Source organism: Panthera pardus, unplaced genomic scaffold (genome assembly GCF_024362965.1).
Source record: "Panthera pardus isolate Hobbes unplaced genomic scaffold, ASM2436296v1 HiC_scaffold_4, whole genome shotgun sequence".
NCBI lineage: Eukaryota > Metazoa > Chordata > Mammalia > Carnivora > Felidae > Panthera > Panthera pardus.
This window is the reverse complement of record NW_026526969.1, coordinates 12,000,390-12,016,922: the sequence shown is the minus strand read 5'-3', so window position 1 is coordinate 12,016,922 and position 16,533 is coordinate 12,000,390. Positions and strand designations below refer to the sequence as shown.

At 49.6% G+C, this 16,533-nt stretch overlaps 1 protein-coding gene and 1 long non-coding RNA gene across 3 annotated transcripts in view; one reads left to right on the top strand and one right to left on the bottom strand.

Annotated features, from left to right (window-relative positions):
- RNF216 (ring finger protein 216) overlaps positions 1 to 16,533 on the bottom strand; it is a 144,450-nt gene that overhangs the window by 65,389 nt on the left and 62,528 nt on the right. The window lies entirely within an intron of this gene.
- LOC109251181 (uncharacterized) lies at positions 1,041 to 7,836 on the top strand. The gene is made up of 3 exons (XR_002073399.2): positions 1,041 to 1,149; positions 6,181 to 6,279; positions 6,318 to 7,836. It is a non-coding gene; the product is annotated as an uncharacterized LOC109251181 (long non-coding RNA).

Genomic DNA, 16,533 nt, shown 5'->3' with positions numbered 1-16,533 from the left:
GACACCAGGCTTTCATTCTGCTGTTCAAAGCACAGAACTGAAAGTGTAAAAACTGAAAGGCATTTCCAGCAATGATTAGTCTTCCTTCGATTATTTAATGTTGGGAGAATAGAGGAAAAAACTATACAAAGTAGATAGTAAATGAAGAGGGCTGCATACTGTACATAATATGACACGCTCACATAGCCAAGAGCTGCAAAGAAATGGAAGCAGGAGCTACTGACTGGCTCATTCCAGACAGACTGAATGTCAGGGGAAAAGGGTTTTCTGTCCTGGAGCTGTTGGTTGTTTTGTTTTGTTTTAATCTCAGAGATTACTGGGGAGAGCAAACACACCCGTGCACAAGCCACTAAGAAACACAAAAGGCACACATGAAGGCAAAGCGCACTCCTCTGGTTTCAAGCCTTCCTTCAGCAGTTTGTGTTTCATTCCAGAAGATACACACACTTAACAGATAAACGCTTTCCATTCACACAGAAGGAGCCAAATGCTCAGTGTACACACTGCACCTTGCTGTTTTCACTTGATGGTGCATTTCTTACAGAGGTTTCTTGATCAGTACCTATAGGTCCATCTTAGTTTTTTTTGGAATGAGTTACGTAAAATTTGTTGGCGATTCTAGCACCGGGCCATTCTTAATTTACCTATTTCACATTCTTATGAAAAAGGGTTGCTTTTGGGGTGCCTGGGTGGCTCAGTTAGGCGTCGGACTCTTGATTTCGGCTCAGGTCATGATCTCGCGGTTTATGGGTTCCACACCCGTGTCGGGCTCAGTGCTGACAGCTCAGAGCCTGCTTGGGATTCTCTCTCTCTGTGCCCCTCCCCTGCTCACGCATGTACACACTCTCTCTCTCTCCATAAATAAATAAGCTTAAAAAAAAAAGGGCTGCTTTTGATAAAGTATGACACAGGCTCCTGAATGGTTAACAGCTAATGTTACTGTGACGACTGCTGTGCCCTTTAAAGTAAAATTTAATAGGCTCTGAACTCGAACGCTTACCGAATGAGGAAACAGAGAAAAAAGTTCAAAGAACCGAATAAAGGAAATAGCCTTTTTTCATCAAGTGGATCTAGAAAGCTGAGGCTGTCTCTGATTCTGCTGTGGCTCCGTCCCTTGTGGAAGGACGGGAGGGCAGGACGAGGGGACAGGTGAGTTCCGCGCGTGCGCCGCGTAGAGCTGCTGCCTGGGGACGCCTGCCCCTCCCGCACAGCCTGTTTCAAGCATCTGGCTGGTGTGTGCCATACGGGAAAGTGACAGGATTTACTTTCAGTTTTGAACACCGTGACTCACGCCAGCACTCTGTTCAACTGTGGCCGCATTTGTAATATTTAAGAAGAAAAGAGAAAGGCAAGTCACCTCAAGATGAGGAGGTAGGGCACCTAGAAACCTACCTTGTCTCTCAGCTCCACGGTCAAGTGACCAAGAATTCCTCACTTTCTGAAGCTACTTTCAAGAAAAATCGAAACTTTGTGTCCTTTCAAAATGGGCTTTCATGCTTTCCAACAATTGAAAAATACGATTTCAAAGTAGTTTTCCTTTTCTCCTGGGCTTTCTACAAGCCAAGGTTGCACAGTGTGAGAAATCTAGGTTCAGGACTGGGATTCCATGCCAGCACGCGAGTAAAAGAAGGCAGACGTGCAGAGTTCACGAAAGTGGCACGCCGAAGGGGTGGGTAACCCAAGTTGACAGAGTTTGAGTTTATTTATTTTCTTTTTATTTAAAAAAAGTTTCTATTCTTGAGAGAGAGGGACAACAAGCGTGAGTGGGGGAGGATCAGAGAGAGAGAGGGAGATACAGAATTGGAAGCAGGCTCCAGGTTCTGAGCTGTCAGCACAGAGCCCGACGCGAGGCTCAAACTCACGAACCACGAGGTCGTGACCCGAGCCGAAGTCGGACGCTTAACCGACTGAGCCACCGAGGCGCCCCTGAGTTTATTTTCTTTTACTCACATCCTTAAAGTCCCTTTCTGCTCCCCGTTCCTCCGGAAGACACAGCTGGTGCTGCTCAGAAGCGGGGTGGATTTGGGCTGAGGTTTGCGAAGCCCACACGGCTCACAGCGTGGGAGGTGGCGCCGCAGCTGGCACTGGGCACGCCGGCCCAAGTGCCTTCCATGCCCGTCAGCAAGCACCACACAAGCCCTCCGAACGCACGGGGCTGGTGGGGGCAAGGGCCCTGACGGGCCGAGGGCAGAGTTAAGCGCAGGACCCTTCTCTGACGCCACTCCGCCCGTGGCCCCGGATGCCGGGGTGAGTGCACGTCACTTGTGTGCTCCACCAAGCTTACATCTCACGGCACAGATGTCCACACCTGAACGCACAAACTCGCCAGATGAGAGACCCGGCCCCGGAGGGGAAGGGCTGACCCAAGCACTGGGCACACGGCACACGGCCACGAGAGGACGGAGCCGGCCCTCTGCGCTCTCCTCTGCAACCCTGCTGTGTTTTCTTTGGGCTCACGCCACCCGTGCAAAGAGCCGGTTTTCAAAAGGTTGTTCGGCCAGAGAAAGAATTCTAGACGCTTTTACGTTCTAAGAGAAATGAGACCAATCCCCTTCTCTAACCCTGTGCCCCGACACGGAGAGCCTGGGGTGACCGATGTGAAGAGCATTTGTCCTCCCACCAGGAGGGTCCCTGCCAGGTCAGCCTGCGGTGGAGGCCCACCTCCACCCCCGACAACAGAGCGCAGACACCGAGCAATTTTGCCCGACAGCGGTATTTTATTGTTATGACAGTGTCTTGTGACCCACTTTACTCCCTGCTCCTTCCTTCTCGGTTATAAGCAGTAATTAGTAATGTCAGCGTTCTGGCTGGGCTGCTCCAGGCCCATTAATAATGCAAGAACAGGAACAGGACGGATGCGTAAGTGTACAACAGAGGTTTCAAGGTTAAAAGCGGTAACGGAGAGAGCTATGGCGGGGGTAGGGGTGTGGTGGTGGTGGCGTGCAGGTGGTTTTGGGAGGAGAGGAGGAGAGTATGTGTGAGAGAGAGAGAGAGAGAGAGAGAGAGAGAGAGAGAGAGAGATGAAAGGAGTGGGAAGAGAGAGATACGGAGAGAAAGAGAGAGATTTAAATCTATTTTCTGCAACGCTCAGCTTCCCTTTAGGGCAAGACGTATGACAAAGCACAACTTCCTAGTTGTCCTCGCTCAAGCTCGCCCGCTCTTCTGGAGTGGACACACGTCTCTGGCCACCTGGCAGGGAGTGTGTCTGTGCTAAGTCTCTGGCGCTGGAGAGTTACTAGTGTATGAAATTGAGGTCAGAGAAAACTATACCGGTATCTTTCAAACATATTTTCGACGTTCTAAATGACTTCTCTTAGGAAGGCAATGCCTGCTTGTTCAGCAGAACTGGTACCTTCCCACTTACTGCTTTTAAAGGAAAGTCAAGACAAGCGATGCAGAACAGGCCCTGGGTTTGGCAGCCAGCACCGCCCCCCCCTCCCCCCCCGGAAGACAAGACTGCGTTGTTACAACTGCTCCCGCATCTCTGCAAATCCCCATCACAGGGGTTGTGAGGGGAGGATTTCAAAAGGTACAATATCGCACATTCCTGCAGAGGTTCGTAGAAGAACTGAATGACTGCACACAGCCTGCAAATCAGGCCTGGAAAAGGATTAGAACAGCTATTTGAGAAACACTTGCTTGGTAGATGGGGGAGGGACTACAAAGCAAGGCTGAGCCCCATCCTGAGCTGTTCCTATCTTCAATGTCTTTTAAGTAGAGAAGGATTTGCTACTAAACCTTTCATTTGTCCCTCACATACCAAAAGTGAGCACTTTTCTGTACTAGGAGAGTAACAACTTTATCTGCTAATTTCACAACCAAGGGCAGAAATTTTTAAAACTGGTCGTCGTAATGCTTAGGTGAATCAGAACCCATTCTTACTTGTGAGTCAGAAATAGTCTCTATGGGAAAAGGAAGCAGCTGGAAACAGTCTTGAATCATAACTACTGAAAGCTGTATTTATCCCCACGGGGCTGACTTCAGGGCCAAGGTTTTCTCACTGGCTGTGTACTGTCCAGGAGCCCCTGAGCACGTGCCGTAGACGGGGCTCCTGCACAAAAGCCCGTGAGAAGAAGAAAGGCAGAGCAGCCGAGTTCCAGCGCTTTCCACTTGCCATGAAACCCCACCCCCTCACCTAAAACCTAAGGCCACACACTCTTCTTTGAGGGAGGTGAAGTCAGCCCCCACAACGATCTAGAAGAAATGGCTATGGGCTTGAAAACACACAAGCACAGTTTACAAATCACATTTCTACCTTTCCCTGCAAGTTTCCTTAAAGCCAACAAAACAAAATAAAAATCCTTTTGCTTTAAAAGTTCAGGTGACTGAGTTGATGAAAATGGGTGCGTTATTTTTTTTTAATTTTTAAAAATGTTTTTATTCATTTTTGAGACAGAGAGAGACAGAGCATGAGCAGGGGTGGGGCAAAGAGAGAGGGAGACACAGAATCCGAAGCAGGCTCCAGGCTCTGAGCTGTCAGCACAGAGCCTGACGCGGGGCTCGAACTCACGGACCGTGAGATGACGACCTGAGCTGAAGTCGGACGCTTAACCGACTGAGCCACCCAGACGATGGCTATTTTTTAATTGAGAAAGCAAGACACGCATAACTCCCCAACCCCTTGTGCCTTCGTGTGCCTCCCCCGACACAACTCCTGGGGCCAGTTTAAGAAACTGCCCATCCTCCCAGTTCTTGTGTACGTGTCCACACATATCTCCTGAGACCCGAATATAAACGTACCATTCCCACCCGCCACTCTACACCTGGCTCTCTTCACTTAATACATCTCGGGGGCAGCTCAGCGGTGGCACCACCACACCCATGTCATCCTTCTAAATCTTATTGCGCATGCCAGGAGTTGACTGACGGGAGCTCACGGGCCAAATGCGGCCTGCTGCCCATTTTTCTAAACACCATGTTACTGGATCACAGCCACGTTCACTGTTCACATATCATCCAGGGTGACTCGCGAGGTACGAAGGCAGAACCGAGTAGCTGCGACAGAGACTATGCGGTCGGAAAAGCCTCAACTGCTGGCTGTCTTGCCCTTCGTGGAAAAAGTCTGCCATCCCCCGGTGTAGCGCTGTATGGATGCGCCAAAATGTACTTGACTTGTTTCCTGCTGGTGAACACGGTCATGGAAAATTCCTTACTCCTTAGAATTCCTCTTATTCCTTAAGAATAAAATTACAACTCTGCAAATGCTGAGGGCGTGAAGAAGGATGAGGAAGGGAAGAGCAGGAGCTAGCTGGGAAGAGGCCAGCCTGAAGGCACAGGCTTCAAGAGGGAACTTCAGGGTGAGCTACAACCTCCCGAAGTGTCACTTCCTCTTTTTAGAGGAAACAAGAGGCGAACTGTGGGTCTTTTGATAAGAGGAAATCCCCCTCTGCTGTATCAAAGCTACTCCCTGTGTTTGTGTTTTTCTAAGTCTGGCAAGGCTGCCCGAAGCACACTGTGACCAAATTAGGAAGCGAGCAGGCTGATGTCTCTAAGCCGGTCACCGCACAGCCAGGACGCCCGAGCATGTGTAGACAGTGATGGATGGGGAGGGAGAGGCTCCATCCAAGAAGGAAATGCTATTTGCTTAAGCAATTAGCCTTATAAAAGTTACACTTAATAAGAATTAGTAAGTGTTCTGTAAGACGAAATTCACTTGCTACTGCTGACAAAAAAAACAAAGGCTTCAAAGGTTTCGACAAGGAAAGATTGTGGGAGACAGAGAGTGGAGACAAATTTTGAGGGGCATTATCCTGTTTATTTCGAGGGCAGTGAAGATCTTGAGAAGTGCCAGGGGAAAATATACCAACTAGCTCTTCAAAAGATTCAGAAGTTTTACACTATTGAGAAAAAGAAAAAAGAATTCAGGCAGGTCGTGCTAAAAAAGAGTTGTGTAAACGCTCCATTTTACCACTACTGCCTCCCCAACTGCTTCATTTGCTGGAACAGTAAGGTTTAAACTCATCTTACAGTTTCCAACAAGGTCTAGGAATGTGTGACACTGAATCATTCATACTGAGCTCCTTTCTGCCATCTCTACTTGGTGATATTCTCTTCCAGGAATGACTTCTGAGTTAACTTCTGATTCTGAGCCAACAAGCTGACAATCTATTCTGACCACCAGTACTATCGGGGTAATAAAGTTTAAACTTGAAAACCCTTGCTTTCCTCCCAAATTTCCAGATCAGCAAGATTCTTGGACATGGTTTTTATTCCCCGAAGAATGTGCTTGGGTCAGTTCCAGCATTCGCTCTGAAATCAGATGTGCAGTTAAGAGTTAAGGTAAGTTTTAAATGACACATCTCAGTTCCTCTTTACAGGAAAACCTTCAAGGGAGCCAGGCCAAACGATGTGGGCACTGTTTTTGGCTCAATCGGAGAACCTGTCCTCTTCAGCTAGAGAAGGCGGAGGCCCAGGGCAGAGGTCTGTGCGGGCGGCGTGCTGGGGTGTGGGGCTCCCGCTGAAACAGCATGCTGTGCGCTGCCGCTAATGTGTGCTGAGCTGGCATTCTGGTTCCTTCACCAGGCTGCACGGGGCAGGAATTTCGCAGCCCCACTCTCATGTTGTCGAAACAGCTAAACGTTTGCTTCCTACCTACTCCTATACTGATTCCCGAACATCATTTCCTTACAATCACCTCAAGGGCCCATGGATTTTACAGGTAACAAGGTTACAAGTAGGTACTTTCTGAAAGACCCTGGCTGACTCACACGCAGTCCCACCAGTTGAGAACTGTACTTTTATTAGTCCGGGTTTCTGTGGCCCATCATTAGCGGAGGCGATTGGTATACTAACAGACCACTGAGGACACGCACAGATTTGACCTATCCTGGAATCTCTGCAGAGTCCCCATGTAACTGAAAGACATAAGCTGGAGGTCTTCCTCAAGCTACACGAACCTGGCACTCAGTCTCTTCCCTGCACCTGCACAATGAAGGTGCCAGGGCCATACGATCTCCCAGGTACCCCTTGCAGATCCAACGCCCGCAATCACAGATTCGGGAAACCAGAGGCCAGGATCACAGAGCCGTGCGGGCAGGCCCAGTGCAGCTCCTCCGAACAGGGTCTGAACTACACATTCACGTGTCCCGCTCGGCCAGTGCCGAGGATACCCACACCTGTCCTGACCTCACGCTGCCCATCAGATGGCACGCCACGCCCTGCTCTCGGACACCCCCCGCCCCGCAGCCGGGCCTAAGCCAGAGGTGTGCTCTTTCCAAGGCTGTCTTCTGCTTTTTCACTGCAGTGCAGAAGGCACCGCGGCTCTACACAAGCTTCGTTGTCCTTTTATGGTAGAAAAATGAATTGCTTGCCCAGCAGTGGAGCTGAGAGAGATGACAGAACGGAAAGTTGTCATTTGTTGTGGTTCTGGCAGCAACAGAAGAGAGCGTTCTCCCCTCAGCCACCCTGGGATGGACAGTGCACGCCAGGCATTCAGCGGGGGAAAAGCAAACCCAGCCAAACTGCTCCCAGAGGCATTCCTCCCTTGCCTGGCCTGTGAACGGATGTGTTTATTTATGAAGAGTGTCAAGATTTATTTTGGGGGAAATGCACTTTTTACAAAACAAGGTATAAAAAGGCCGTTTTGTGCTCTGCTAGAAGCTCTTAACAAAGGTACCCCAGAAAACACGGTTCCAATCAGATTGCATCCAAGGAACGGGCTTCATTTCCTTGCAGGATGAGGCTATGGGATGGGAGCTGGGCGGGGAGGTGACCTCGCTCAGAAGGGAGGGGGCCGCAGCTGTTGCTGAAGGAAGCCCAGCTCAGCCCACTGCCTGTCTGTCTCTGGCTCAGCTCGGAGGGATGGGGGAGTAGCCACCAACTCCAGATAAATACATTCCTGGGAAAAACACACCAATATCCAAGTCCCTGGGGTAATAAACAGCAGTTGGTACCACAGGGCCTTAAATTGTTTGCATTTCTGTCAGGAGGCCCACAGAAAAAAAGCAGGCCTCCCAGCAGCTGGGAAAACATGTTGCAAAAGGAGAATTAGGCAATTCTCTGTATGCACATCGGAGTTAGGGAAATTAAGCTTATCTGAGTGAGAGAAATTAAGCTTATCCAACATGCTTTCAGCTGGAAAACAAGCCATTTTAAATGGGTGGGGAAAAAACTTTGTGATGGTTACATGGTTTCTTCCATATTTAAAGCACCCAAGGACTAAAAAATCACGCTGGCCACAGAGTGGTAGCTAAGTAGCAGCCACTAAAAGAGGGGCCAAACGTCTGGTTTTCCTACAGCCAGCAATGCAGACCCTTCCACGCAGCAGGGGGTGTGCTCCAGAGACAGCCAGCCTCTGGACATGTGCGCCCAGGATGTGTCCACCTGGCCTGTGAACGGATGTGTTTATTTATGAAGAATGTCAAGATTTATTTCCTTGCACTGTCTCTGCCTCTATCGTCGCTCGTGACCACTGCTGCCTTCACCTTCTGGCCTGCCCGCCCTGGTCAGCCCTCGGAAGACTAGCGTTTCTTCAGGCTAATCCACTCCCACCGAGGTCTTCTGGAGAAGGGTCAAAGATTGCTAGTGAACACCCACAACAGTGCACTAATGGGCTTTGGGACTGGATGGTTTGTTAACCAAGGACAAAGGAGCACCGTGCATTCCCAGGTCGCGGGTCACTAGGTCACCAGAAGTGACCAGATATTCCAGCCCCCCTAACGCTGTGTATCTAGTCTCTCTCCCCATCATGCCCTCTTTCATGGCTCTCCAAGGCCCGCGCTCCCACCAGAACTCTGATCACACCATCCCAGCATTAGGCTCGCAATGGCTCCCTGGGGTGTCTGCAACCAGATTCAGGCCTCTGCTCTGCAAACCCCTTTCTATCTAAGGTCCACTCCTCCTCCCAGTGTGTACTCTTCCTGCTCTGTCACACCCGTCTAACGGCTGACCCTTGTTCAGCTCTGCTTGCATCACTCCCTGGCCAGGAATACTGGTCTACCTGTACCCATCGGGTCCCGTTAGGACTCAGGCCAAGACCCAGCTCTTCCATGAAGTGTTTCCAGACTGTGCCCAATTAAAGTCCCCCCCGCCCCGCCCCCCCATCCCCAGATCCCTCCAGCAGCCCCTGTCACCATCTCACTATTTAGCCGTCTGCATAAGGAGTCGGCTTCTCTGACCCCGATCTCAGAGTACGGTTGTGGCTGCCCCTTTTGTATTTCTTCAGACATGGCAATACTCAGTCAAAATCTGCTGAATGAACGACCAAATTCCAATCAAAGCCAACCGGCCTGTCTTGGCACAAGCCTATGCCGACGGAGCAGTGAAGCAGTGTGTTCAAAGAGGGAAGAAACGTGAGACAGAAGGGGGAAGACCTTCATCAGCTTCTTCTACAGGAAGACAGCAAGGCAAAGGGTTTTAAGAAAGAGCGAATCCGAAGGAAGAACTCAGGGGAGAGAGAAGAGCTGTAGGGCAGAAAGGGCCACGGTGACAAAGGGCTCGGGGGCACGGGGCTTGCCTGGACAGAAGACCCACCCTGGGAGAGCTAAGTGGAGGTCAGAGTGGGCACTGGCCTCAGAAGGGAGGAGGAGGCCTTTACAGGAGGAAAGAGCCTGGGAGCTAAGAGGATTGTGACAACAGGAGACGTTTTAAACAGCAAAATCTCGAAGAGGGGACAGGAAGGGAAAAGGACAAGCAGGAGTCAAAGACAAGAGAAGAAAAAATTGTGACCTATCTCACCCTCTTTGGGCTAGAATCTGGATCAGCTTCTCAGGTACAGGGAGCTTTTGAAATTTAAAATACTTTTCATATGAATTTCTGATGGAAAATAAAACTGAAAAGTGCTTTTATGAGGCTACAGGGATTTGATCTGAGAAACTCTTAGCCTGTTTCTCTTTGAAAACCAAATGCCAACACCAGTTTCAAAACCCTCAGTATTCTAGAAACCAGGGACTTTGGACTGGAAGGACACTCGAAAGGTCATCTGGTCTCTTTTCTGGCCTTGAAGCTGCACCACTTGCTAGAAGGCATTCCAGAGAAGGGAGTCTGTCCAGAGCTGTCCAGCAGCCTCTGGCAGGGCCTCAGCATAGGGCTCCAGGCTCCTGGAACAGTCTCCCTGGTTACAATATGGTCTAGTGACCCATCGTGGGATTCCTTCTGGGTACCTCAGGTCTTTTTTCTCAGGGAAGCTGGAAAACACCAGGTCACTACCACTCCTACGGAAGAATCTTGTACAAATAGAGACCCTCTCCCCTGCTCTTCCCTCCTCCTTCCAGGAGGAGGGGCCCTTTCACACCTTCCCACAAAAAGCTTTTGACAGTTTCCTACACATTTTCCTAATCTCTTAAAAAAGTGACAATGCCACAGAACTGGACATCTGATTAAGGGTCTTTCCAGTTCCCAAGACTGAGAGGCCCTCAAAGGAACAAAGTAGGTAAGAGCACAGATACAGAAAAGTCAAGTGAAATCAGACTTTTAAAACGCAGTATTTAAAAAAAATTTTTTTTTTCAACGTTTTTTAGTTTTTTATTTTTGGGACAGAGAGAGACAGAGCATGAACGGGGGAGGGGCAGAGAGAGAGGGAGACACAGAACCGGAAACAGGCTCCAGGCTCCGAGCCATCAGCCCAGAGCCTGACGCGGGGCTCGAACTCACGGACCGCGAGATCGTGACCTGGCTGAAGTCGGACGCTTAACCGACTGCGCCACCCAGGCGCCCCTAAAACGCAGTATTTTTAAAATTAACTTTGTTATGAAAAAATTTAAATATACAAAAAAGTAGGCAATAAACATGAGTGATGGATCCCCACATGCCCATCACTCAGGTTTCATAATGATCGGCTCAGGGCCAATCAGCTTTCTGTACCCCATCTACTCTCCCGTCCTCTCTCACCCAGTGTAATTTTAAGGTAAACCCCAGACGACATATTCTTTCATTTGTAAGCATTTCAGTTTGCATCACCAAAAGATAAGGAAGGAGAGTTCAAACTGGCCAACCGTACCCAAATCACACCTCAAACCACAGAACAGCCTTGGATTTGACTCCTGATGTTGTCACTTGCTAGCTGTGACTCTGGAGAGACGAGGAGCAGAAAATCCCTGAGAGGCTGTCGGCAGGAGCTCTGCTGGCAGGCTGCTCGGCATCTGCCTGTCGAACTAGGGAGCCGACCCCCATCTCAAAGGGCCCTGAGCACCTGCGCGAACTTTCTGGCAGAATGGCACAACAGCTTGTGGGTGTGCTTCTTCCCCAACCGCAGCCGACTGGACCGTTTCTCAGCGCTGATCCTAGTCAACAAGGTCATTCTGTGCCCGTTTTCTCAAGGCGCATCAGTATGTAACGCAGACACAGAGCACACAGGCTGCCCTTCAGTTTCGTGGGCTGGCAGGGCTGGCTCTTTAGCCTGTGACAGTGGAAACGAAGGGCAGTGGGTTCTGGGTCTGGGCGGTTCATCCCACGTAGAACGGTAAACTGGCCCACAGACAGGCACGGGTTTCTAAACATGGTCTGGGAGAAAGCCATGCGGCCTCTGGGGACTAGACAGGTGACAGAGGCCCTCCTCATTCTCTGTATGTTTGTCTCAAAGTCAGGGAGGACACCGAAGAGTAAAACGCCATGCTCAGTGCTTAGTTACTCCACAGCGACAGGAAAATGACCTTGAGTCCAGCGGCACACATGAGAAATCCCACCCTGCGACGGCTCCGCTCCGTGCTTTAAGCCTTCCTCTTTGCTCCCGCCTCCCGTGCCCCCACGCCTCCTCCCTGACACAGACACCCACGGGGAGATGGGGTGTTTTCACGCTTGTGTTGTCACCATAGCAACCATTTCTCTCCTACCTGCAAGGCTGGAAGCCCTCAGTGCTCTGTGCCGAGAACGCAGAGAGGGCACACGAAGGCTCTGTGCTCCACAACACACACACACAGCACACATGCACACACACGCAAACACGTGTGATGCGTGCACACACTCCTTCAAGGACACTGCAGTCAGCACCACTAAAACAAATTAAAATGCTGACACCGGGTCACACAATTAGTAATTAGACAAAAAGGCAGCAAATGACCATAAAATGACATTTTGTAGACATCAATTCTTGAGGGATTTAAAAAAAATTTTTTTTTAATGTTTATTTATTTTTGAGAGAGAGACACACATACAGAGCATGAGCAGGGGACGGGTGAGAGAGAGAGAGAGAGAGAGAGAGAGAGAGAGAGAGAGAGAGAGAAAGACACACACACACACACACACACACACATACACACACACACACACAGAATCCGAAGCAAGCTCCAGGCTCCAAGCCGTCAGCACAGAGCCCGATGATGTGGGGCTTGAACCCACAAACCATGCCATGACCCGGGCTGAAGTTGGACACTTAACCGACTGAGCCACCCAGGCGCCCCATTCTTGAGGGATTTTTAACGTGAGATTTCTGAAGACTCTGAATCAAAACGCATCTCTCCTCTGATGAGGCACACGCAAAAAAGCCACTAAGTTATTTTAACAAAACATATGAAGGCACTAAACAAATAATGTGTAGTTTCCAGGAAGACAGGCACTGAAAACTTACAGTCCCCCTACGGTTTGCGAACGGGGTCAGAGACTGTGGAGAGCCTGATACGCAATGGCTCACGGTGGCCACAAAAACCGCGAGCAAGGGGTCAGAGTTTCAATTTTAGTAAGTGCCCATACGAATCTGTTAAAAATTCAGTCTCTCCCTTTATATACTACAGACAACGCATCTTAGTAGAAACCAAGACACCGAAGAGAGACAAGGAGGCATGTCCCTTCACTCCAAGGTCAGCGAAAGGTGAGCAGCCCCGACCTCTAGGCCTGCCTGCTGCACCGGCGGCACGTGGGGCAGTCAACACCCCAAGATCAGCATCTTCCCAGGAAGACAAAAAAACATGCCCAACGAGTCACGGAGACAAACCATGGATTTTTATCTTTACTTTGTGACTAATTCTGACTTCTCCAGCAAAACGCACAATCGTTTTTCTAGGTCCATCCTACACTCATCTCTTTGAATATTATTCCCTGGGATGCCAGTTTTCTCAAATAGGGATACCACCACCACCACCACCACCACCACCACCACGAGAAACTCAAGAGGAGGGACAAACCAGTGCTGCGGACCAAGCAACTGAGACTGACAGAACAGACCCACAGGTAGCCTTCATTAGGACACAGCTCTCCCCAGGGTAGCACGGGTCCCTCTCTGAACTTGAACAACGCAGGCTCAAGCGACGGCAGTCATTTCTTCCAGAGTGCATCAGGACAAAATTGAGCTTAAAAAAACCCATCCCCTTTCCACAGTGGCACGCTAGTAAGAAAAGAGTTTTCTGAGTACATGATTTGAAAAACTAGGTATGCAAGGAGTCATTTGTGGGTCCCCCGCGGGACTTCACATCTACCCATTTCAGGGGAATCCCACCCTCTGGTGGTGGCGGACATTTTACAAACCCGGGAGAAGCTCCTCCTTTCTAGGAACTCCTCACCTGCACACACTCACTGCTGGCATCAGTCTCCCCCTTCCTTGTGCGGCAGCTGTTGTTTCCTGACCTAAGAAGTGCCAGACTCTGGAGCGAGCGCTTCACCTGCATCACGCCGTTTACTCCTGGGCCCCTGCTTTAGGACACACGGCCGTTCTCGTTTCACAGATTAAAGAACCATGGCTCGGGGAGGGGACCTATTTACCCTAAGTCACGAAGTCAAGAAGTGGGAGAGTTGGAATGAAAGCATGAGCCGATTTCACATCAAAATCCCTGGTCTTAACCACTGCGCCAGACTGTCTCCTGAGCGGCAGTGCAGGCGACAGCCACGGGCACCTCGGGGTCTACGGCCTCACCACACCCAGCACAGTGCCGGGTCCAGAGCAGCACATCAACGAATGCCTCTCGTATAACTGTTTCCAAAAGAATCTCAAAACAGAGAGCTTAGTAATAAAGCCCAGCAAAAGCGCCTGTTCCAAGCTATGCTGACAGAGGAGGAACACAAAGCCTGGGAACAAGAAGCTGTGTGACTGGCCTCCTGGAAAATGGCAACATTTTAACCATCTAGAGCAGTTTCAATGGGCGAGAAAAGAAGCACTGGAATGTTCTCTGGGAGCAAGACATAGTAATGCCCATGCCCACCTCCCGCAGGTCAAGGAGACAGGCAAATACCAAGTCCGCATGGACACTTCGGCCTGTCTGGACCGCTGGGCTCTGAAATGCACTCCACTACCTGGGGGAGGGGCTGCAGTCAAGCCTTGCGCTTCAGGGGAGGAGTGCGAGGGCCGCGCCAGCCCTCCCGAGGGGCAGCCATGGCAGCGCTGCCCGTGCCCACTTACCAGCCTCCTCTAAGGCCAAGGGGGAGAGGCTGCTGTTTTCACCATTCGGTGCCCATGATCAAGGGATAAAAAGGATGAACTGTAGGAGTAAAAACTACTCCTGTGGGGCTAAGGGGAAACAAAAACAAATGTTTTATTCATACTGGCCTTTTCGTTTAGCCCATGTGTATGTAAATATACGTGTACATATCATTACCTTTCCTCCTCTCAGATAGAAATCTACCTCCCTTTCAAGTAAGTGCTGCAAACAATAGCAGATATGGCATTTACAGGACTTTTACTGGGAAGGCAGGGGAGGAAAGAGGTAAGCAATATTTACCTTCTGTGTTTTTATTCTTCTCGGGAACACACAAACACGCACGCACACCCACTGAAAGAACCAAACTCTAATCGTTGTTAGATGTGTTAAGATGTCAAATAATGAAGTGTAATCATCAACCAAAATTTTTCAAGGATCAAGCAGCCTATGACGAACAGATTCACTATGCTGTTTGCTATGAGGAACTTTAAAAAGTGGAAAATGACAAAAATATTAAGTTCAACATAGAATTAAATCCTGAAACCTCACTGCCATGATTGCAGCTCTGCTCCGTGCTTGACGGGAGGGCGGCTGACACGGATGCCGCCTGGGATCCCCTCTGGGACCGTGTCTGAGGTGGGGGGCCTCCCTCTGGGTTCTCGCCACTGGGTGATATCGTCACCCAACTCCACACCTCCGTGGCCACTTGGTAGGGCAGCTGTGGGGAATGCCGGGAGCCCTGTGAGGCACCTACCCAGCATGCCTGCGCACCACTGTAGCCCGAGGTCTTAAGCTATTCAGCGAGAACCCTCGGAAGGAAGTGACTCACCTTGCGAGCAGGGGCAGGCCACCTCCCCCGAGAGGGAATTCCCACCCCACCCCACTCCCTGTGTGGACTCGCATCATGCAACATGGACTTCCACGCCAGTGAATGAGCCCTCACTCTGGAACTTAAAAAATCCTTTTGTTACCCAAACATTCGGTTCTTGTCAACATAACTTCCTGAATAAAGATCCTCCCTAGTAGTGGGAACAAGAGGATCAAGCTTCATTCACATCTCGATAAATGTAAATGCCTGTGCTCAGCACAGGAGTCAGCTGACTGGCTGGGGCTCAAATTATAGTGCTGCTAATAAGTGCCAACCGTCCACTGTCACAGCTGGAGCCGCCCTGGCACTGACAGCTGGGCCAGGCTCATTGACATGCTCTTCACGCAGCCATTCAGCTACTGTAGGCGGCTGCAGATGCCTGTTTTTTAGCAACAAACTGGTTCACTGCAGATGTGAATTTTGGTTGGATTTCACTGCTACAGAGTCAATCAATAACACTGAAAGCTACAAGGGATAGGACAGGGCCTAGAAAGGGTAGAAAAAGATGTGTAGGGAAGAGAGATGAGAGACATAGGAAAAGAAAGCAAGAAAGAGACAGGGAAACAAAGACGTGACACTGGGAACAGACGAGTGTTTGCACAGCCACACTCACCCTCTTAGCCTCACTAAGGGACACCAAACCAGGTGTCCTTCACAGTTCTGTGGACTAAAGTCTCATGGCCTGATAGGTCTCCCTTCTTGAGCACTTACTTCCTGAATATTCTCAAACCTCCACCTTGTGGCCCTGGCTACCATTCTGGAAAGTTCTACTTACAAACCTCTGAATTTATGGAACAGATCTATGGTTCTGGGAAGGTACAGAAGGACTCAACAGGGAATAAATATTCCAGGAGCATCGCTTTGAAATCTCCTTTTATCTAACACTCAGCAGTCCCACACCAAACATCCAATTCATTCCTAAAAGCAGCATGCTGAAAACAAACTGATGAATCCTTTATCTGAAAACACACAGGGCGCTAAGGGCCTGGACAAAAGCATTCCATCATATCAATGAGACAAAGACTCTCTCTCCATTTCATCAAAGATACAGGATCTCATTCTCTTCAGGGATTTTGGAGGAATGAGTCCAGGCATTCAAGCCCCCGTCTAGATAATGCATTAATATAAACGCCTCATCTCAGAATGACAAGTTCCTGGAAATCTAACCGGAGTTTAGATTACTGGCAAAGATGCCGCAATGAGGAAGCAGATGCCCTTAGTCTCATGTGGGCCAGAATCAGTTTGTGGCTCATTTCTTAAACATTAGCAACCTTCAAGGATGAACGGTTTGTTTAGCCACCTAGTTGAAAAGAAACATCATAAAGATAATTTGTGTAAGTCTAAAGGTCAAAGCGTATGTTCTAAAAACACTGACATCTTTGA